This window comes from Hordeum vulgare, chromosome 7H (assembly GCF_904849725.1).
Source record: "Hordeum vulgare subsp. vulgare chromosome 7H, MorexV3_pseudomolecules_assembly, whole genome shotgun sequence".
Taxonomy (NCBI): domain Eukaryota; kingdom Viridiplantae; phylum Streptophyta; class Magnoliopsida; order Poales; family Poaceae; genus Hordeum; species Hordeum vulgare.
Genome location: NC_058524.1, coordinates 619,818,860 through 619,841,227, shown reverse-complemented (window position 1 = coordinate 619,841,227; position 22,368 = coordinate 619,818,860). Strand labels below are relative to the sequence as shown.

The 22,368-nt window shown below is 48.7% G+C and overlaps 1 long non-coding RNA gene across 1 annotated transcript; it reads left to right on the top strand.

Moving 5' to 3' along the window:
* Window positions 1-3,463: 3,463 nt before the first annotated feature.
* Window positions 3,464-4,024, top strand: LOC123413220. Its single transcript, XR_006613695.1, has 3 exons — window positions 3,464-3,554; window positions 3,652-3,750; window positions 3,857-4,024. It is a non-coding gene; the product is annotated as an uncharacterized LOC123413220 (long non-coding RNA).
* Window positions 4,025-22,368: the final 18,344 nt, after the last annotated feature.

The window sequence follows — 22,368 nt, the reverse complement described above, 5'->3', positions numbered from 1 at the left end:
TTACCTACAGGTGTATGCATTGTAATCAACTTTCATAATTTATGCCGCTAAGATCCTGAACTTGATTCACACATCAATACCATAAACTAAACGGAGACAAAAATGCAGGTAAGGGAAACACATGCAACTTATTAAATAGGTAACACCAATCTTTACTAATGTGTGGGAATGATTAGTATCGGCTGTGATTACCGATTAACTTGACGAGGAATGGGCCTATGGCCTTATGCGAACCACTCGAAAAAGATTATGAGAGGAATCTCAGAATGTAGATGTGGTGGACAATCTCCATGCAGCCTGGTGAAGATATAATCTGGAGCCTTTGTGGTCTCATCCGAGATAATTTTGTAGTCATTTATTCGTTGCCTACAATTATCACATAATATTCATTAGAAATATCATGAAGATTAATAGTAAACAACATAAAACTATAAATAACAAAAAAATAATCGTAGGAGTTCTCTAACAACTTGCTACATATATGTTAGTATCTCTACTCCTAAAGTGGCAGTTGCAAGCTTCTTATACTGCCAAATGGAACAGATGATTTTATAGATCAAGTCATGCATGCTGATGATGACGATGCTGATCAAATTAATATAGATGTGGCAAATGTTGATGAATACAACGCAAATGGCATAGCCGTAGATGACAATGATGACAATGAATGCTCTACTGGACCAGGTATTTGTTTCGCTATAAAGTTCAGATGTTCATTTGAATCAACTTTCACATTTCATACCGCCTAATGTATGGGCCTCTGTGGTCTCGTCCGAGCTAATTTTGTAGTTATTTAATCGTTGCCTACAAGTTAAATATGTAGCTTTTACCATTGTTCTGAACCTCATGTATCTAATTCATTTTACAGTTCATAGTCATGCAAAATGATGGATCTGATAGGGCTGCCCATTCATTGTAGGTGTAGGGAATTCAAAAAGCAAGGCTACTCAAGATGACAAAGTTTCAGATGTAGCTACAGGTATATGCTACGCTGTGAAGTTAAGCTCTTCAAAAATATTATGCTACAGGTCTCATCCGAAGCTAGAAATTTAAAGATGCCAAATATAATTATTTACTAAAAAACAATATACATCTATATTGTTAGCATAGTTCTTGCATAATATGTTTTTGAGGATGATGGAGTATCTCTTGCTGAAATAGCCACCCCAACTAACATGACAGGAGGAGCTGTCTTGGATAATAGCAAAGAAACAAGACAAATACCTCCAATTGGCCGCAAAAAGACATTGACTGACGAACAAATGGATCGTATAAACGCAAAGAGGCGGGCTTCTTATCGGAAGAAGAAAGATATGCTTAACCCAGACGAGAAGACAACTCACCAAACGACGACAGGTAAGATTGTGATATGTTTCGTCATTCTTTTTAGTATGAAAATGTGCTGCCTTATTCTGGAATGCTAACTCTCATGTCGCAGGCCTGTTTAATGATATCACGAATGTTCATTAACCTTGCCATGTGATACGAGGTACACTTTTTGAAAACAAGCTATGGGTTTTCTTATGTAGGTTGTTGATGGACGATAAAAATTTATGTTTCATCTTTATGATAGCACTACATGCGTTATTTTTCGTATGACACCAGGAGCTGACATGGAAAGTATTAAACAAACAAGGCAGACACCGGCAATTGGACGCAATGAAATGTTGAGTGACGAAAACAATAAGCTTATAACCTCAAACATGGAAGCTTGTTATGATGCATCGTTGTCGTTATCATGTACCCTTAATCAAGATGAAAATGTGGATCCCCTTACGATATCAGGTAGCCTTCTCATCTATTTTAAGTTTCAACCTAATGATAAAGCATTGTACATGGGTACTGTCTTTTTAGTAAAATGGATTGTTTCCTTTGTTCAAATAGCTAACCCAACTAATATGACACACCAACTAACATCACAGGAGGAGCTGTCTTGAATAATAGCAAAGAAACAAGACAAATACCTTCAATTGTCCGCAAAAACACCTTGACTGAAGAACAAAGGGAACATATAAACGCAAAGAGGCGGGCTTCATATCGGAAGAAAAAAGATATGCTTAACCCAGACGAGAAGACAACTCACCAAACGACGACAAGTAAGATTGTGATATGTTTCGTCATTCTTTTTAGTATGAAAATGTGTTGCCTTATTCTGGAATGCTGACTCTCATGTCACATGGCTCTTTAATGATATCACGAATGTTCATCAACCTTGCCATGTGATACGAGGTACACTTTTTGAAAACAAGCTATGGGTTTTCTTATGTAGGTTGTTGATGGACGATAAAAATTTATGTTTCATCATTATGATAGCACTACATGCGTTATTTTTTGTATGACACCAGGAGCTGACATGGAAAGTATTAAACAAACAAGGCAGACACCGGCAATTGGACGCAATGAAATGTTGAGTGACGAAAAAAATAAGCTTATAACCTCAAACATGCAAGCTTGTTATGATGCATCGTTGTCGTTATCATGTTCCCTTAATCAAGATGAAAATGTGGATCCCCTTACGATATCAGGTAGCCTTCTCATCTATTTTAAGTTTCAACCTAATGAAAGCATTGTACATGGGTACTGTCTTTTTAGTAAAATGGATTGTTTCCTTTGTTCAAATAGCTAACCCAACTAATATGACACACCAACTAACATCACAAGAGGAGCTGTCTTGAATAATAGCAAAGAAACAAGACAAATACCTCCAATTGTCCACAAAAACACCTTGACTGAAGAACAAATGGAACATATAAACGCAGAGAGGCGGACTTCTTACGGAAGCAAAAAGATATGCTTAACCCAGACGAGAAGACAACTCACCAAACGACCACAAGTAAGATTGTGATATGTTTCGTCATTCTTTTTAGTATGAAAATGTGTTGCCTTATTCTGGAATGCTGACTCTCATGTCACAGGGCTCTTTAATGATATCACGAATGTTCATCAACCTTGCCAAGTGATACGAGGTACACTTTTTGAAAACAAGCTATGGTTTTCTTATGTAGGTTGTTGATGGACGATAAAAATTTATGTTTCATCTTTATGATAGTACCACATGCGTTAATTTTCGTATGACACCAGGAGCTGACATGGAAAATATTAAACAACCAAGGCAGACACCGCCAATTGGACGCAATGAAATGTTGAGTGAGAAAAAAATAAGCTTATAACCTCAAACATGCAAGCTTGTTATGATGCATCGTTGTCATTATCATGTACCCTTAATCAAGATGAAACTGTGGATCCCCTTACGATATCAGGTATCCTTCTTATCTATTTAAAGTTTCAACCTAATGAGTTAGCATTGTACATGGGTACTGTCTTTTTAGTAAGATGGATTGTTTCCTTTGTTCAAATAGCTAACCCAACTAATATGACACAATAAGCTGTCTTGAATAACACCAAGAAAACAAGGCAGATACCTCCAGTTGGGCTAAAAAAAAATTTGACGGACGAACAAAGAGAGCAGATAAACGCAAAGAGGCGGGCTTCTTATCGAAAGAAAAGAGATATGCTTATAGCAGATGAAAATCTTGCTCCACATACAATGACAAGTAAGCTTGTGATATGTTTGTGAATATCGTAATGATTTATGCAATGTCATTATTTTTGGCATATGTTTTCATCGTATTGTATAACCATCCAACCCAGCTAGCTGCGGTGTTACATCATCCTCACATGACGATGCAGCGTTGTCATTATCAACTACACTCAATCATTATGAAAATGTGCCTCCCCTTACTATATCAGGTAGCGTTGTTAACTATTTTATGTTTCATCCTAATGATGTAGCATTGCACTTGAATAATGTATTTTCCAAGTATGATGACATATTCTTGTTGAAACATGACAACAGGGGTTGTCTTGGATAACACCAAAGAAATTAGGCTAATACGTCCAGGTGGATGCAATAAAAACTTGACTGTCGAAAAAAGGGAGCAGATAAATGCAAAAAGACGGGCTTCTTATCAGAAGAAAAGAGAGATGCTTATCGAAGATGAAAAACTTACTCTCCATACGATATCAAGTAAGATTGCACTAACATCTATTTACTTCCGAAGTCCCAAATGTTTAACAATGCCCGCTCTATATCTTGTAAATAATGAATTGATGAACATGTCATCTCACTTGATGATGCAGCATCGCGTTCTTCAGCTACACTAAAGAATGATGAAAAACTGTCACCCCTTACGGTATCAGGTAATGTTATACCATGCTATATGTTTCCTGACAATGATTTACCGTACTTTGACTACTTCATTATATTTGAAAAATAAATTGAGATGAATGATGACATATTATTGTTGAACCAGACAACCCAATTAGCTCCAGCTATACATCCTTGTCAATTGATGATGCAATGTTTCGTGCTTCAAACACACTCACATGTGATGATATTCATGAGAAATATCTAGCTCGCCATATACTACATTCTTCCATTACACCGGAAGTTGTGTTCAATAGCACCAGTGATTTTGAATCAGCAAACCCTACTAACTACAACATGTTGGAAATATGCCCTAGAGGCAATAATAAAATGGTTATTATCATATTTCCTTGTTCATGATAATCGTCTATTGTTCATGCTATAATTGTATTAACAGGAAAGAGTAATACATGTGTGAATAAATAGATCACAATGTGTCCCTAGCAAGCCTCTAGTTGGCTAGCTCGTTAGTCAATAGATGATCATGGTTTCCTGATCATGGGCATTAGATGTCATTGATAACGAGATCACATCATTGGGAGAATGATGTGATGGACGAGACCCAATCCTAAGCCTAGCACTAGATCGTATTGTTCGTATGCTAATGCTTTTCTAATGTCAAGTATCTTTTCCTTCGACCGTGAGATTGTGCAACTCCCGGATACTGTAGGAGTGCTTTGGGTGTATCAAACGTCACAACGTAACTGGGTGACTATAAAGGTGCACTACGGGTACCTCCGAAAGTGTATGTTGGGTTGGTACGAATCGAGATCGGGATTTGTCACTCCGTGTGACGGAGAGGTATCTCTGGGCCCACTCGGTAGAACATCATCATGAGCTCAATGTGACTAAGGAGTTAGTCGCACGATGACGTGCTACGGAACGAGTAAAGAGACTTACCGGTAACGAGATTGAACAAGGTATAGGTATACCGACGATCGAATCTCGGGCAAGTTCTATACCGACAGACAAAGGGAATCGTATACGGGATTGATTGAATCCTTGACATCGTGGTTCATCCGATGAGATCATCGTGGAGAAAGTGGGAGCCACCATGGGTATCCAGACCCCGCTGATGGTTATTGGCCAGAGAGGTGTCTCGGTCATGTCTGCCTGTCTCCCAAACCCATAGGGTCTACACACTTAAGGTTCGATGACGCTAGGGTTATAGGGAATTGTTATACAAGGTTACCGAAAGTTGTTAGGAGTCCCGGATGAGATCCCGGACGTCACGAGGAGCTCCGGAATGGTCCGGAGGTAAAGATTGATATATAGGACGGATGGTTTCGGATACCGGAAGTGTTTCGGGCATCACCGGTAACGTACCGGGACCACCGGGACCACCGGAGGTGGCCCCGAGGGACCACCGAAGGGGGCCCCGGGGGACCACCGAAGGGGGGCAACGACCCCGGGAGATAAGGTGGGCCAAGTGGGGGTGGGAACCAGCCCCTAGGTGGGCTGGTGCGCCTCCCCACTCAGCCCATTGCGCAAGGGAGAGAAAAGGGGGGGGGCAAACCCTAGGCTAGGTGGGCCTAAGGCCCACCAGATGGTGCGCCACCCCTCCTCCCCCCTCTGGCCGCCGCACCTCCCATCTGGGGGGGCTGCCGCACCCCCTAGGGTGGGAACCCTAGGGGTGGCACCCCCTCTCCCCTCCCCCTATATATATCGGGCACTTTTGGCCATTGAGACACACGGTTTTTCCCTCTCTCTCGGCGCAGCCCTGCTCTTCTTCCTCCTCCTCTCCGCCGGTGCTTGGCGAAGCCCTGCCGGGAGACCCGTCTCTCCATCGACACCACGCCGTCGTGTTGCTGGAGTTCTTCCCCAACCTCTCCCTCCTCCTTGCTGGATCAAGGTGCGGGAGACGTCACCGGGCTACACGTGTGTTGAACGCGGAGGTGCCGTAGTTCGGCACTAGATCGGAATGGCTACGAGTACGACTCCATCAACCGCGTTCTAGCAACGCTTCCGCTTAGCGATCTTCAAAGGTATGAAGATGCTCTTACCCCTCTCTCGTTGCTGGTCTCTCCATAGGAAGATCTGAATATGCGTAGGAAAATTTTGAATTTATGCTACGTTACCCAACACAACATTGCATCATTATTGACTGATGATGAAACTTTGCCTCCATCAAGTTCACAATATGATAACGTTCGTCATAAAACCCTAGCCAAGAGGACTTACGATAGAGAGCGCAATTCTAAATTAACAATCGAGCAGAAGGATCAGGATAACGCAAGGAGACGAGCTGGTAAACAGAAGAAACGGGAAGAGGGCACAATCAATGTTCAAGAGCAAAATCAGAGGCAACAAGAGACACGCATGGAGCGCCGGAAAATTATGACTTCCGATGAGAAGGTGCGGTCAAGTGCAAAGAGAAAGGGAAATTACCATAGAATGAAAAACACCCCATCCATAGAATCTATCGCAATGCCACGGCCAGATGTTCTGGCTCTAGCTGATTCCGCCCCATCAATGACCATCCCGTCTTACACCGTCAGAACCGATGGTAAAAATTTGTTATTGTCACAATCTTTAGAACAAAATTTCGCTTTACCCTCTTTTGCTTACTATCTCTACGATGTTGCAGAAGATATGGGGGCATTCATAAGCACCATCGTGGACGATGATACGATATCATCCGCCTTCATGGATGATGAGTATTATCTGTTTGGCTCGCAAGGTATCGTCTATGGTGAATTAGGAGATAGTTTGACTTATTTGAAATATCTGTTTATGCTGCTGTGAGTGCGGTGTTTGAACAAATGCAAATAGGATCCGATGATGATAGCCATGATGGAGATGAAGTCACGAACATGTCTAGCGCTGAGTCTGTTGACATTGATCCCTTCGACTTTGTCTACTCAAACCTCCCAGATAGAACACACATCCTGAAGCACGCCAAGAACTGCGACCACTGCAAGGCCAAGAAGTTTGAGTCTGAGACCGACGGTTTCTGTTGTCGCAATGGGCAGATTGAGCTCAAGGAACCAGATCACATCCCCGAGCTAATGAGGCTTTGGTCCAGCATGGATGCAGACTCTAGACACTTTCGGGAAAACATACGATTCTTTAATGGACACTTCGCATTCGCAACCCTTGGCGTCAACCTCGATGAAAACTACACAAACATGAAGTCTGGTGTGTACACTTTCCGGGCACACGGCACCATCTACCACAACGTGCATTCCTTCGGGCCAAACTCACGTCCATAACATCTCCAGCTGTACTTCTATGATGACGACCCAAACCTGACCCATCGCAAGGCTGCCACCAAACAATTGGACCAGAATGTCGTCAAGGTGTTAGTGGACATACTCCATGCAAACCCGTACTCACAACAATTTAGGAGTTTGGGTGCACACAAGGATCACCTCGATGATTACAGGATAGACCTCAACACCGACCAGAGGCTTGACCAACGGAGATATAATAGGCCAGTGTCATCAGAGGTAGCTGCAATCTGGGTCGAGGGCGCCGACCTAGCGAAAAGGTTTGATCGTAGCATTACACTTTTCGATAATGATAATCACATGCACAGTATAGGTGTCACTGATGGCTCTTACGACCCGTTGTCCTATCCCCTATTCTACCCTTGTGGGGAGCTCGGTTGGCATCCAAAACTGCCTAAACGTAATGTCCCTTGGGAGGTTGTACAACAACCAAGAAGGTGGCATGATAATGAGGAGGATGCAGGTAGCCCTTTTCTTTATTATGTTATTATGAAAATAATACAAGGCTCATATGTATACTAACTAAAGTTGCTACATTACCTGTTGCAAAGGGTAATAGCAGGTTATGCGTGTCCGTGAGAGACTACTACTGTTACAGACTGCAGACACGAACTGCTATATTCAATCCCATACTTTGTGGAGCACGATTGCTCTAGCAATGGGGGGTCGACATGTACATCAAGATAGAGAGTTGTAGGTTTAGATGGTACAGAAAGAACCAAACAAAGATCCGTGCCGACCTTTATAAAGGAGTTGTTGATGCTATCACTTCTAGGGAGACACGAGCGAGCGTTGTCGGAGTAAGGATAGTGCTCCCTGGAACGTACCCTGGTGGCGACCGTGACATGAAACGGAGGCATATGGATGCCATGTCAATTGTCCATACATACGGGAAGCCTCACATCTTCTTGACCATGACCTGCAACCCTAAATGGGAAGAGATATCGAACGAGTTGCTTCCTGGTCAGACAGCACAGGACCGACCTGACCTTGTGGCTCGCGTGTTTTATGGCAAGCTAGAGGCTATGAAAGAGTTGTTGTTCAAAAAGCATATCCTGGGTGTTGTTGTTGCGTATGTATACGTAGTCGAGTTCCAAAAAAGAGGCCTCCCCCACGCACACTTTCTGTTGATCATGGATGCATCATATAAGCTCGTCGTCCCCGAGCAATACGACCGAGTCATTTCCGCTGAGCTCCCGGACAAGCATAAGTATCCAGAACTCTATGCCTTGGTGGTCAAACATATGATGCATGGTCCATGCGGTGCTCTCAACCCCAATAATGTGTGCATGCAACAAAACAAGTGCAAGTGCAGATACCCTCGGGCATTCAATGAAAACACGGCACAGGGCAAGGACTCATACCCAGTTTATCGACGTAGAGACGACGGGCATAGGGCTAAGGTCCGGGGTAAAATGTTGGACAACAGGTGGGTAGTGCCTTATAACCCTTACCTTTTGCGGATGTTCAATTTCCACATCAACGTCGAGGTCTGCTCGAGCATAAAGGCCGTCAAATACCTCTACAAGTACATATACAAGGGCCACGATAGGGCTTCTTTCAGCATCGACCAACCGGACGCCGATGGAATCATTGATGAGATCAAAAGATATGTCGACGCGAGGTGGGTTACTCCTACGGAGGCCATGTGGAGAATATTTGGCTTCTCCTTATGGGGGAACTCCCCGTCTGTCCTACAGTTGCCTCTTCATCTTCCGAATATGCATAGGGTGGCATTCAATGAGCAAGCTGACTTGACCAATGTCCTCGCCTCTGAGAGTGCTTCAAAATCCATGTTGACGGAGTATTTCAAGGCTAACCAAGACCACCCGTGGGCTAGGCATATATTATACAAGGATTTCCCTGGGAGCTTCACATGGCAGAGAACAAAGTATTGGAAGCCACGGGTGGAACGTTATCAAATAGGGCGGATCGTGTCTGCCAATCCAGCCGAGGGGGAGCGATACCATCTGCATGTAATACTAAACCATGTAGGGGGCAAGACATCCTTCGAAGACATGCTCACCGTGGATGGCATTCTATGTGGTAGCTTTCATGAGGCTGCAGAGAGGTTGGGACTCATTGAGGCAGACAACACGCTTGATGATTGTCTTACTGAGGCGGACCAGTGGGCGATGCCTTGTTCGCTCAGGAGGCTTTTCGCAACAATCTTCGTGCATTGCGAGCCAGGCGATGTGCGCGTGGGATAGGCACTTTGAGCCTATGTGTGATGACTATCGTCGAGCACACAAGTGTACAAATTATGTGGAGCAGATGGTGTTGTTGGATATTTGAGGTATATTGCAGTCCATGGGGAAATACATTGTAGATTTCGCTCTTCCGTGCATCGACGATGAGTTCGACCCGACCGGTGGCGAGGCAAGAGAGGTGATTGAGGAGTCCACCGTCGAGTTTGACGTGAACGACACAAAATTGGCTTCGTCACTAAACTTGGAGCAGAGGGTTGCATACGACGAGATACTAGCAGCAGTTGATCGCAGTGATGGAGGTGTATTCTTTGTTGATGGCCCAGGAGGTACAGGGAAGACCTTTTTGTACAGGGCGCTACTCGCCAAGGTTCGGAGCAAGGGCAACATCGCTATCGCTACCGCGACTTCTAGCGTCGCCGCTTCTATCATGCCTGGAGGAAGGACTGCCCACTCGAGGTTCAAGATCCCATTGAGTTGCGATGATGGTGCCTCATGCAGCTTCGCCAAGCAGAGTGGGACTGTCGTGGGTATAAGCCTGACAGTAGCTGTGTAGGGTACGAAAGGAACGGGCAGAGCCTTAGCTACGGCGAGGTTGTATGAGTTCAGGCCCCTCTACGGTGGAGGTAATAGCCCTACGTCTCAGTGCTCAGGGAGCTTGTTGTCGAGTGGAATATCGAATACAGTGAATTTCTAACCCCTGCACAAGAGGGGGGGTGGCTTATACAGAGTGCGCTGCCCTCCACAACGGTTCGGTGCACAGGGATGGAGTAGTGGCGAATAAATGTGTGCGTTACAGGTAACGTATGTCCTAAATGCTAATTAAGGCATATGGAAACGTATGACCATTTCCCTCCAGGGGGGTTACGATGCGCAGAGTGGAATCGAGTCAGTTAGTTTGATAAACCCCGAATGCTAATCTCCGACTGGACGGTCGAGGATCTGTTACCGACTGGATGAATGAAACTCCTTAGTTCAGTCGGAATTGGCTAAGGGCCTTGTCCCTTGTGAGGGGTAGTCCTTGGGTTGGACCTCTAGGGCAGGCCTGTGACCCTACCCTAGGACTATAACCCCATCATTAGTCCCCGAATGGATTGGGGTTGGAACGACGAAGCGATGCTCGAAGTTTGGATCCGACTGGAACGGATGTGACTTTGGCGTTGTTTGCCTCGATCCATTTTATCTTCTCTGATCAATGATCCGAGTGGAAGTAGCTGCGAAACAAACTGTCGGAAACCGAGTGCTTCCGCGGTATCTTCTGACGTGACCAGTCAACTGACAGCGGCGGATTTTCCGGGATCCTCAAATTTCGGTTACCGCGCGCTCAGCAGGGATGACACCATCGCGCTCGAGTAGCGCCTGACGCCTCGATTCTTGCGCCTTCATCTTCTCCACTGATATCGCCGCGGTTGGTCGGGGGATAAGGTTTCGGGGCCACCCGCTAGTGACACAGTCGGAACCTTACTTAAACCCCAGCGGCGAGGGTTTTCTCGTTACGCTCGCCGGATATCTTGCCTTTGCTTGCTCCGCTCCTCTCGCCTTCCCCTGCGCACCCAAGCTTCCTCCTTTTCCTTCTCCTTCGCGGACCCGCAGCTTCCTCCATGACCAAGGGACAGACCAGCAAGCTGGAGGCGAAGAAGAAGAAGGGGAAGGCGGCGGCTCCTGCTCGGCGGCGGCAGCGAGCGTTGCCGGCGGGGTGGATCCAGGGAGACTTCCTCCCCTCCACGGTGACGGAGGGGGATCTGCTGCAGCTGGTGGAGCACGAGATGATCGTGCACAAGTCGTGGAGGCTGCCGGCGGAGGATGAGATCGAGCCGGCGCCTCGGGAGGGGGAGTGCGTCCTGCTGCTCAGCCACGTATATCGAGGTTTCTCTCTGCCCCCGCATCCTTTCTTCAAAGGCATCATGAACCACTTCGGGACGCAGCTTCACCACTTTCCCCCGAATGCTATAGCTCAAATGTCGGGTTCAACGTCCAGCGCCTCCCGGAGGATCAGGTGGGAGCGGCCAAGGGGGCCATGGTGCAGGCGGAGCTGATGGCGGGAGAAGCCAAGAAGGCGTACGACTCCATCGCATCCTTGTACCAGCGAAGCTTGGAGCTGCGGGACGATATCCGAGTAAGTGGGCTAGTAAGTATTTACTTTTCTCTTGTAACCCACTTGGTGTGCTCGGATACCGCATGATGTTTGCAATGGGTTCACTCTGAGTGAACCCAGTGGGTGTAGTCCCCGAGACTTCTGTCGAGTGCTTGCACCGGCAGTTGTCTTTACGCATATTGTCTTTGCCTTGGTCAGATCCATAAATAATATGGTCGACTGCTAACAGTTGGGGCGCTCGGAGTGCACCTACTGTAAGAGTCCCCGAGAGTAATTTTACTCAGGTCGGGTAGTATTAGCCTTGTGGGCGTAGGTGTTGTCATGTATCTCAATAGGGCGGGCCTGTTTGAGTTTCATGCCAGTGGGGTCACTCTCAGTGAACCCACTGGGTGTAGTCCCCGAGACCGCTGTCGACTGCTTGCGCCGGCAGGGGTCTGAAGAACTTAGACTTTGTAGTGTTGGGTTTGTATGATCGTCTCTTGTTGCTAGCTGGCAGAAAACTTGTGAGATGGGGGCAGCATACGAGACTCTTAGGGCGGAGAAGGTTCAATTTGCCGGTGAGCTGGATGCGACACTGATTGCAATGGCTGGTATGAAGGAGGTTCTGGTGGAGCGAGAGAAGTCGTTGGAGCAGGCTCGTGAAGCGAACAAGGCACTGACTGCTGAAGTTGAGAATATGGGGAAACAAAGGTCTGCACTAATGGGACAAATGGCTGTGCTGAACAAACGGTGTATAGCGCAGGAGAAATACGTCAGTGACTGGGCTCGGCAGATGATGACGCGTCTGGGTGGTAAGTCGTGTTTTTCTGAGTGCTTGTGGTACGTGCGTTACACTCGGCGCTAATTGTTTGGTTGTCCTGTGTTTGCACATTTTTGCATGGGCGCTGAAGCTGAAGCAGCTGACGTGGAGTGGTCGATTCGCGAGAACACTCCACTCGGCGAGGACGCCAATCGAGACCTGCTCGCAGCGCACATTCGCGTGGGCAAAGTTGGTCCTTTCATCGGTCGACTGAGAGAAGTCGTCGGCCGGATCGACAAGGAGCTTTGGCCGGAAGATGAGTCGCGACATGAGATGGAAAACTTGATGACTCGACTGGAGGAGGTCCCAAACCGGGTGCAGTCTTGGAAGAAATCTGCGGCTCACTGTGGTGCAGACGTTGCTCTGTCCCTGGTCCGAGTGCATTGCAAGGAGGTGCGCGAGGAGAAGCTGAAAGCGTTGAAGGTCGCCAACACGAAGAAACTTCGATTCGAAGACTTCATGGAAACCTTCCTTGAGAGTGCCACCCGCATCGCCGACGGGATCGACCTGGACACATTCGTGGAGCCCTCCAGTCCTGGCGTCAATCCGTACGACGCGTAAGAAAACTTTTACCTCGGTATGCCGAGTGTTGGTTGTAAGAAACCTTGGCCACTTCTGTTGGCCGTCACATTCTTGGTTCGGTGCGGGTAAGCTTGATCCGCACCGAGTGAACCATATTTAGGTGAACTTCGAATTTGAATCAAATCGTTTGCTCTTCTATTGCGATTTTGGCTCGAGTTTTGTTTGGCGTTTCTTGGTTAAGCCAATGGCAAACATGCGGAGCATGTAACTGGCAGTTTGCTTGACATCTGTGTGAACCTTTCGGAGGGTCTGTCAACTCACCGAGTGGATCTGTAGGATACACTCGAGGGTAATAGAGTACTTAGGCGATTCATGATCGCGGCTAAGTCTTCGAGTGCGACAGATATGCCGCACTTGGAGAGAGTTGTTACTCATGTAATTGTCAGTTGTCTTGACATCCACATGAGCCTCAATGAGGGTCTGCTGAGTCCCCGAGTGGATCTATAGGATACACTCGAAGGTAATAGAGTACTTAGGCGATTCTTGATCGCAGCTAAGTCCCCGAGTGCGACGGACATGCTGCACTCGGAGCGAGTTGTTACTCATGTAATTGCCAGTTGTCTTGACATCCACATGAGCCTCAATGAGGGTCTGCTACTCATGTAATTGTCAGTTGTCTTGACATCCACATGAGTCTCAATGAGGGTCTGCTGAGTCTCCGAGTGTATCTGTAGGATACAGTCGCGGGAAGCTTTCTCATTTCGGCGATTGTTGATACTTAGGCGATTCTGGATCGCAGTTAAATCCCCGAGTGTGACGTTTAGTGCACACTCGGAGAAAGTTAGTACTTAGGTGATTCTTGATCGCAGCTAAGTCCCCGGGTGCGACGTTCAGTGCACGCTCGGAGAAAGGTATTACTTAGGCGATTCTGGATCGCAGCTAAGTCCCCGAGTGTGACGAGTAGTGTACGCTCAGAGAAAGTTAGTGATTAGGCGATTCTGGATCGCAGCTAAGCCCCCGAGTGCGCCGTTTAGTGCGCACTCGGAGAAAGTTAGTACTTAGGCGATTCTGGATCGCAGCTAAGCCCCCGAGTGCGACGTTTAGTGCACACTCGGAGAAAGTTAGTACTTAGGCGATTCTGGATCGCAGCTAAGCCCCCGAGTGCGACGTTTAGTGCGCACTCGGAGAAAGTATTACTTAGGCGATTCTGGATCGGAGCTAAGTCTCCGAGTGTGACGTTTAGTGCACACTCGGAGAAAGTTAGTACTTAGGCGATTCTGGATCGCAGCTAAGCCCCCGAGTGCGATGTTTAGTGCGTACTCGGAGAAAGTTAGTACTTAGGCGATTCTGGATCGCAGCTAAGTTTTTTTTTTGATACCGCAGTCTGTGACCACGGAAGAATTCTGAATCTGCAAAAGCTCAATCTGCTTTATATTATTTCGTCAATACTTGCTTTTTACATCGCTTCAGTCGACGGTCATGTGTAGAAGCGCTTCAGGAGATCTCCGTTCCATGCTCGCGGCTCGTCTGTCTTCCTGTTGATGTTGTAGAGTATGTATGCTCCATTGTTCAGCACCTTGGAGATGATGAAGGGTCCTTCCCAGGCAGGAGCCAGCTTGTGAGGTCGTTGCTGATCGACTCGGAGCATCAGGTCGCCTGCTTGGAACGTGCGACTCCTGACGTGGCGTGCGTGAAAGCGCCGCAGATCTTGTTGATAAACGGTTGAGCGAGTCAGTGCCATCTCACGCTCCTCCTCTAGAAGGTCCACTCCATCTTGCCTTGCTTGTTCTGCTTCAGCTTCGGAGAAGAGTTCGACTCGTGGAGCATTGTGAAGCAAGTCACTCGGAAGGACTGCTTCTACTCCGTAAACGAGGAAGAACGATGATCGCCCTATAGATCTGTTCGGGGTTGCGCGGAGACCCCAAAGCACTGAAGGTAGTTCGGTGACCCATGCACCAGCGGCATGTCCCACCTCTCACAGGAGTCGGGGCTTCAAACCTTGCAGAATAAGTCCATTCGCCCGCTCTGCTTGTCCGTTGGGTTGAGGATGCGCCACGGAAGCAAAATCCACTCGGATACCTTGGCTTGCACAGAAACCTTTGAATCTGTCCGAGTCAAAGTTTGTCCCGTTGTCCGCGATTAAGCTGTGAGGTACACCGAATCTGGAGATGATGTCCCTGACAAACTTGATGGCTGTTAGGGCGTCGAGCTTCTTGATGGGCTTGGCTTCAATCCATTTTGTGAACTTGTCGACTGCCACCAGCAAATGTGTGTATCCTCCTTGGCCTGTCCTGAATGGACCGACTGTATCTAATCCCCATACTGCAAATGGCCACACAAGAGGGATTGTCTTCAATGCAGATGTTGGCTTGTGGGACTTGTTAGAGTAGAACTGACAGCCCTCACATCGATCGACCATATCTTTAGCCATTTCGTTTGCCTGCAACCAGAAGAAACCAGCTCTGAACGCTTTGGCGACGATTGCCCTTGAAGAGGCGTGATACCGCAGGTTCCCGAGTGAATATCTTCCAGGATTAACTGTCCCTCCTCTGGGGAGATGCATCGTTGAAGAACGCCTGAAATGTTTTCTTTGTACAACTGGCCACCAATGACAGTGAACGACTTCGACCTGCGGACTATCTGCCGGGCCTGGACTTCGTCTTCTGGTAATTCTTGCCTTAGGATATATGCAATGATCGGCACAGTCCAATCGGGGATGACGGCAAGAATCTCCATGATCAGATCAACCACAGCAGGTACGTCGACTTCAGTCGGATCAGACGAGCTCTTTGGTTGTGCTGGTTCCTCTGAGAAAGGATCTTCTTTGACTGAGGGAAGGTGGAGGTGCTCGAGGCAGACGTCACTCGGGACTGGTCTCCGAGTGGATCCGAGTTTTGCCAACTCGTCAGCTGCTTGGTTCTTCAGTCGCGGAACATGGTGGAGTTCTAGACCTTCAAACTTCTTCTCAAGCTTCCTCACTGCATTGCAGTATGTGGTCATGGTGGGGTTCCTGACGTCCCACTCTTTCATCACTTGATTAACCACCAAATCTGAATCGCCATAGACCAGTCCATAAAGGAGAGCTTCATACTCTGCCTCATTGTTGGAGGAATCGAAGTGTATCTGCAACACATATTTGAGTTTGTCGCCCTTTGGCGATACGATCACAACGCCAGCGCCGGAGCCATTCAACATCTTGGACCCATCGAAGAACATTGTCCAATGAGCCGAGTAGATGTGGGTCGGTTGCTGTTGTTCTACCCATTCTGCTATGAAGTCAGCCAGAGCTTGAGACTTAATAGCTTTCTTGGCCTCGAACTTGATATCGCAGTACAACATCTCCATTGCCCACTTCGCCACTCGGCCTGATGCGTCTCGATTGTGGAGGATTTCCGACAACGGAGCATCAGAAACGACAGACACCGAGTGGTCTTGGAAGTAATGTGCCACCTTCTTCGCAGTCATGTAAATCCCATAGATGAGTTTTTGATAGTGGGGATACCTCTTCTTGGAAGGAGCAGGACTTCGGAGACGTAATACACTGGCCGATGAACTTTGTATGCTTTGCCTTCTTCTTCTCGCTCAATTGTAAGAACAGTACTGACGACTTGATTTGTAGCCGCGATATACAGAAGAAGGAGTTCTTTACTGAGCGGAGCAGTAAGAACCGGCTGGGTGGAAAGTAGGACTTTGAGGTCGTCGAATGCGACTTGGGCTTCATCTGTCCACTCAAAAGTATCTGATTTCTTCATGAGTCGGTACAGAGGAAGTGCTTTCTCGCCGAGTCGACTGATGAACCTGCTCAAAGCCGCTAGGCAACCTGTGACCCGTTGAACATCATGTATTCTGACCGGCCTCTCCATTCGGGCGATGGTCCCGATCTTTTCGGGGTTGACATTGATCCCTCGTTCGGAAACGAAGAAACCGAGTAACTTTTCGCTGGGAACACCGAATGAACATTTGGCGGGGTTGAGCTTGATATCGTACCTACGAAGGTTAGCGAATGTTTCTGCCAAGTCAGTCAACAGGTCGGAACCTTTGCGTGACTTGACTACGATATCATCCATATACGCCTCCACATTCCGACCGATCTGGTCGAGGAGACATTTTTGGATCATGCGCATAAAGGTAGCTCCTGCATTCTTCAAACCGAATGGCATAGTGATGTAGCAGAAGCACCCGAATGGGGTGATGAAGGCTGTTTTTAATTCATCGGGGCCATACAGACGAATCTGATGATAGCCCGAATAGGCATCAAGAAATGACAAACGCTCGCAACCCGCAGTCGAATCGACGATTTGATCGATGCGGGGGAGCAGAAAATGGTCTTTCGGGCAGACCTTATTGAGGTGCTTGAAGTCGATGCACATTCGGAGCGACTTGTCCTTCTTGGGCACCATGACAACATTGGCGAGCCACTCGGAGTGGTGAACCTCGCGAATGAAGTTGGCCGCCAACAACTTGGCCACCTCTTCTCTGATTGCCTTCCTCTTATGCGCGGCGGACCGACGCAGGCGTTCTCGGACAGGCCGAGCGGTGGGATCCACATGCAGTCGGTGCTCAGCCAACTCCTTGGGTACACCTGGCATGTCAGAGGGTTTCCATGCGAAGATGTCCCAGTTCTCACGGAGGAATCGGGTGAGCTCGGCTTCCTATTTAGGATCGAGGGTGGTGGAGATGTTCGTCGGGGTAGCAGTGGCGTCCGTCGAGTGGATGCTGACCTTCTTCATCTCTCCCGCCGACTGGAATGCAGACTCTGAAGCTGGCTTCTTCGAACGCATCAAGTCAGCGGGGTCGACTGCTTTCTTGTACTCGTCAAGCTCGAGGACGGCCATCTGCTGATCGGCGATTCTTGATCCCTGCTGCAGACACTCTTCGGCCCGCTGCCGATTGCCTGTGATGGTGATCACACCCTTCGGGCCTGGCATCTTCAGCTTCAGGTATACGTAACATGGGCGAGCCATGAAACGTGCATACGCTGGGCGGCCCAGAATTGCGTGATAAGTGCTCTGGAAGTCGACCACTTCGAACGTCAGCTTTTCCTTGCGGAAGTTCTTGTCGGAGCCGAAAACGAAGTCCAACGCGATCTGGCCGAGTGACTTAGCCTTTCGTCCAGGGACGACTCCATGGAACTGCATGCTGCTCTTGCTGAGTTTGGACATCGGAATGCCCATCCCCTTGAGAGTGTCGGCATACATGATGTTCAAGCCACTGCCGCCGTCCATGAGGACTTTGCGCAGTCGGACTCCTTCCACCACCGGGTCGACGACCAGAGCCTGTCTCCCTGGGGTGGGTACGTGTGCTGGATGATCTGACTGGTCAAAGGTGATCGCAGTCTGAGACCATTTGAGGGACTTGGGGTTGGTAGGGGTGGCCATGTTCACCTCTCTGTTCACCAGCTTCAGTCGACTCTTGCTCTCAACGTCAGCAAAAATCATCAGAGTTGCATGGACTTGGGGGAACGGATCCTCCTTATCCTCCTCATCCTGTTCATGGTCCTTCTCACTCGGTTGCCCTTCGCTGAACCCCTGGATCAGGAGGCGACACTGTCGAGTGGTATGCTTCGCCTATATGGGGTTGCCCTCTTCATCCATCTTCGTATGAACCGGACATGGCTGGTCCAGGATGGGGTTATTGAACTACTTCTTCTTGGGGGTGAACTGAGCCTTCCCTTTGCCCTTGAACTTGGCATTGGTTACGGCTGCAGCTTCTGCTTGCGGAGCGGTCGGTGCTTTCTGCTTCTGCTTCCGAGTGTTGCCCCCATCTCCATCAGCGACTGTTTTGTGCTTGCCGCTTCGGATGCGGTCTTCTTCTTCGCCATTTGCATAGCGTGTTGCTATCTCCATCATCTTGCTCATGGAGATGTCGCCTATTCGGCTGAACTTCATGTACAGATCCCTGTACCGCACGCCTGCCTTGAAGGCGCAGACTGCTTGATGCTCCGTGACGTTCTCCACCGTGTGGTAGAGAGTTGTCCAACGCTGAATGAAATCTCGCAGGGGCTCATTCTGTTTCTGGACGCAGTGCTGGAGCTCCACGAGGCCAGCAGGGCGCTTGCACGTCCCTTCGAAGGTCCTGATGAACACTCGGGCCAGATCTGCCCAGCTGTAGATGCTTGAGGGGGCCAACTGGTTCAGCCACGCTCGCACCGAGCCGTCGAGCATCAGAGGGAGGTGCTTCATGGCGACATGGTCGTCTCCTCCTCCGATCTGGACTGCTACTCAGTAATCATCCAACCACGTTTCTGGCTTGGACTCCCCTGTAAACTTGCTAATTCCTGTCGCCAATCGGAAGTTGGGAGGGATGTCAGCCGAACGGATGGCTCGACTGAAACACTCGGGACCAGAAACGATGGTCCTGCTTCCACTCGGACGGTCAATATCGTAACCATCGCGGTGGGCTCGGCCCCTGTCGACCCTCCGCTGGGTGGTATGCCCTCTTGCGTCGGGCCTTGGGTCGTAAGTGCCGCCGACTGAACGCTGATCATCATGATGTCGGGGCCCGTAGGGCCCACCCCGCGGAAGGGTGCGTGAACGGCGACGATCTTCGGGATTTATGGAACGACTGCCTCCTCTGTGTCGCTGATGAGAACCAGGGCTATGAACTGACCGATGCGTATTCGCATGAACAGAACTATTGTAGATCCTGTTGTGCGACTAGGAGACCGTCGAATTTTGCTGCTGCGCCGTGTGCAACAGGGCGCGGATTTGCTCGATTCCCCTGCCAACCTCTGAATCAGTCGGCTGAAGGGAATCGGCTATCTTGGCAGCCGCGGCCAAGTTGAGGAGAGGTGTGCGGAACAGCTCCACGTTGCTCCGTCGAGTGTGCCGACTGGCAGAACGGCGAGGCGGACGACGCGCGCCGGACGTTTCGCCGATCTCGTGCTCGTTCCGGCCAGCTTGACGGGGATCTTCATGGGAATTGGCCATGTGCACTTCTGCTGCAGGCCCGCGACCCGCGTACTCGGAAGGAAACTCAGTCGGAACCGAGCCCAAGCGCTGGGACGGCGGGGCAACCACAACTGACTCTAGAACCGCCACTTGTGAAGACGCGTTCTGGCGTGCCTGGGCGTGTTGCACCCAACGCTGGAGCCGCGGACGGCGGGACCACTTGTTGCGGCGCGTGACGGCGGTGTAGGTCGACACCGGAACCGACTGCTGGAGAAGAAGAATGCCGCGGGCGCCTGCACGGAAGTGCGTAGCCCCGCGACGGGGAAGCGCCTCGACGTCGAGAGGGGCGTCCCGAAGCCATGCCGAATCGTTGACGATGAAGGAGAGAGCGCCGAAGAGGATCTCGTGACCCATGCTCGAATCTCCACTGGACGACATGACGAAGCGATGTAGTCGCAAACTCGCCGGAAGTCGCTTAGACGCCTGCCCCATGGTGGGCGCGAACTGTCGTGGGTATAAGCCTGACAGTAGATGTGTAGGGTACGAAAGGAACGGGCAGAGCCTTAGCTACGGCGAGGTTGTATGAGTTCAGGCCCCTCTACGGTGGAGGTAATAGCCCTACGTCTCAGTGCTCAGGGAGCTTGTTGTCGAGTGGAATATCGAATACAGTGAATTGCTAACCCCTGCACCAGAGGGGGAGGGTGGCTTATATAGTGTGCGCTGCCCTCCACAACGGTTCGGTGCACAAGGATGGAGTAGTGGCGAATAAATGTTTGCGTTACAGGTAACGTATGTCCTAAATGCTAATTAAGGCATATGGAAACGTATGACCGTTTCCCTCCAGGGGGGTTACGATGCGCAGAGTGGAATCCAGTCGGTTAGTTTGATAAACCCCGAATGCTAATCTCCGACTGGATGGTCGAGGATCTGTTACCGACTGGATGAATGGAACTCCTTAGTTCAGTCGGAACTGGCTAAGGGCCTTGTCCCTTGTGAGGGGTAGTCCTTGGGTTGGACCTCTAGGGCAGGCCTATGACCCTACCCTAGGACTATAACCCCATCACGGACCGCAAAGCTACTAAGGATGGTTTCGTTGATACTATGGGATGAGGCCACCATGACTAAGCGACAGGCGGTTGAGGCACTTGACAATAGCATGCGCGACATCATGGGAAGACGGGATCGACTCTTCGGAGGAAAGACAGTTGTTTTCGGCGGCGACTTCAGGCAGGTGCTGCCGGTCGTCAGGAGGGGGTCCCGCGGTCAGATAATCGATGCAACCCTTCGAAGTTCTCACCTCTGGAAGGGTATGCGACAGCTAAGGCTCGTCACCAACATGAGGGCTCATAATGACACATGGTTTGCGGATTACTTGCTTAGGGTAGGCAATGACACCGAGGAAGCTGACGATCATGGCAACATACAGCTCCCTGAAGATATTTGTGTGCCCTCTACAGGCGAGATGAACGACATAGAGAAGTTGATTGACCATGTGTTTCCTGGTCTAGATGAAAACATGTCTGATCCCAATTACATGACTTGTCGTGCAATCCTCTCCACCACAAACGACAATGTTGACAAGATAAACTTACGCATGACAGATCGTTTTAAGGGTGAAGAAGTAATATACCATAGCTTTGATAATGCAGAGGACGACCCGTATGGCTACTACGCTCCTGAGTTCCTGAACGGATTGACCCCCAACGGTCTTCCTCCACATGCACTCAAATTGAAGCTGAACTGCCCTGTCATACTTTTGAGGAACATTGATCCGGCTAATGGACTAGGTAATGGCACGAGGCTTGTTGTTCGAGGTTTCGAGAGGAACGCCATTGATGCAGAAATCATGATTGGACAACATGCTGGTAGGAGGGTATTCCTTCCTCGGATACCCCTATGCCCATCTAACAACGACATGTTTCCATTCAAGTTCAAGAGGAAGCAATTTCCTTTAAGGCTTAGCTTTGCTATGACAATTAACAAGACGCAAGGACAGACCATCCCGATTGTCGGCGTGTACCTACCTAACCCGGTGTTCTCTCATGGTCAACTTTATGTCGCGCTGTCTCGAGCCACCGCGAAGAGAAACATAAAGATCCTCATTGAGAAGGAGAAGGACAAGGGAAAGAAACAGTCCAATAAATCAAATAAGCGAAAAAGACCCACGCTATGCTTACAAAGGACGATGAAGAATATCGTCTACAAGGAAGTCCTTACAAGCTGCAGTTTACACTTATCGAACTTAAGTATCTTGCTTGGGTATCATCATGTGAAAGTGCTTAACATGTTGTAGCCGTTGTGAATGACATGCACACCTATCGTATGTACCCCGTTTATTACGCTCTTAAACTAATGATAAGGTAAATTGCGTTTTCTTTGAATTGTTAGTACCTTTGTTGTTGATGGAATTCATTTGGT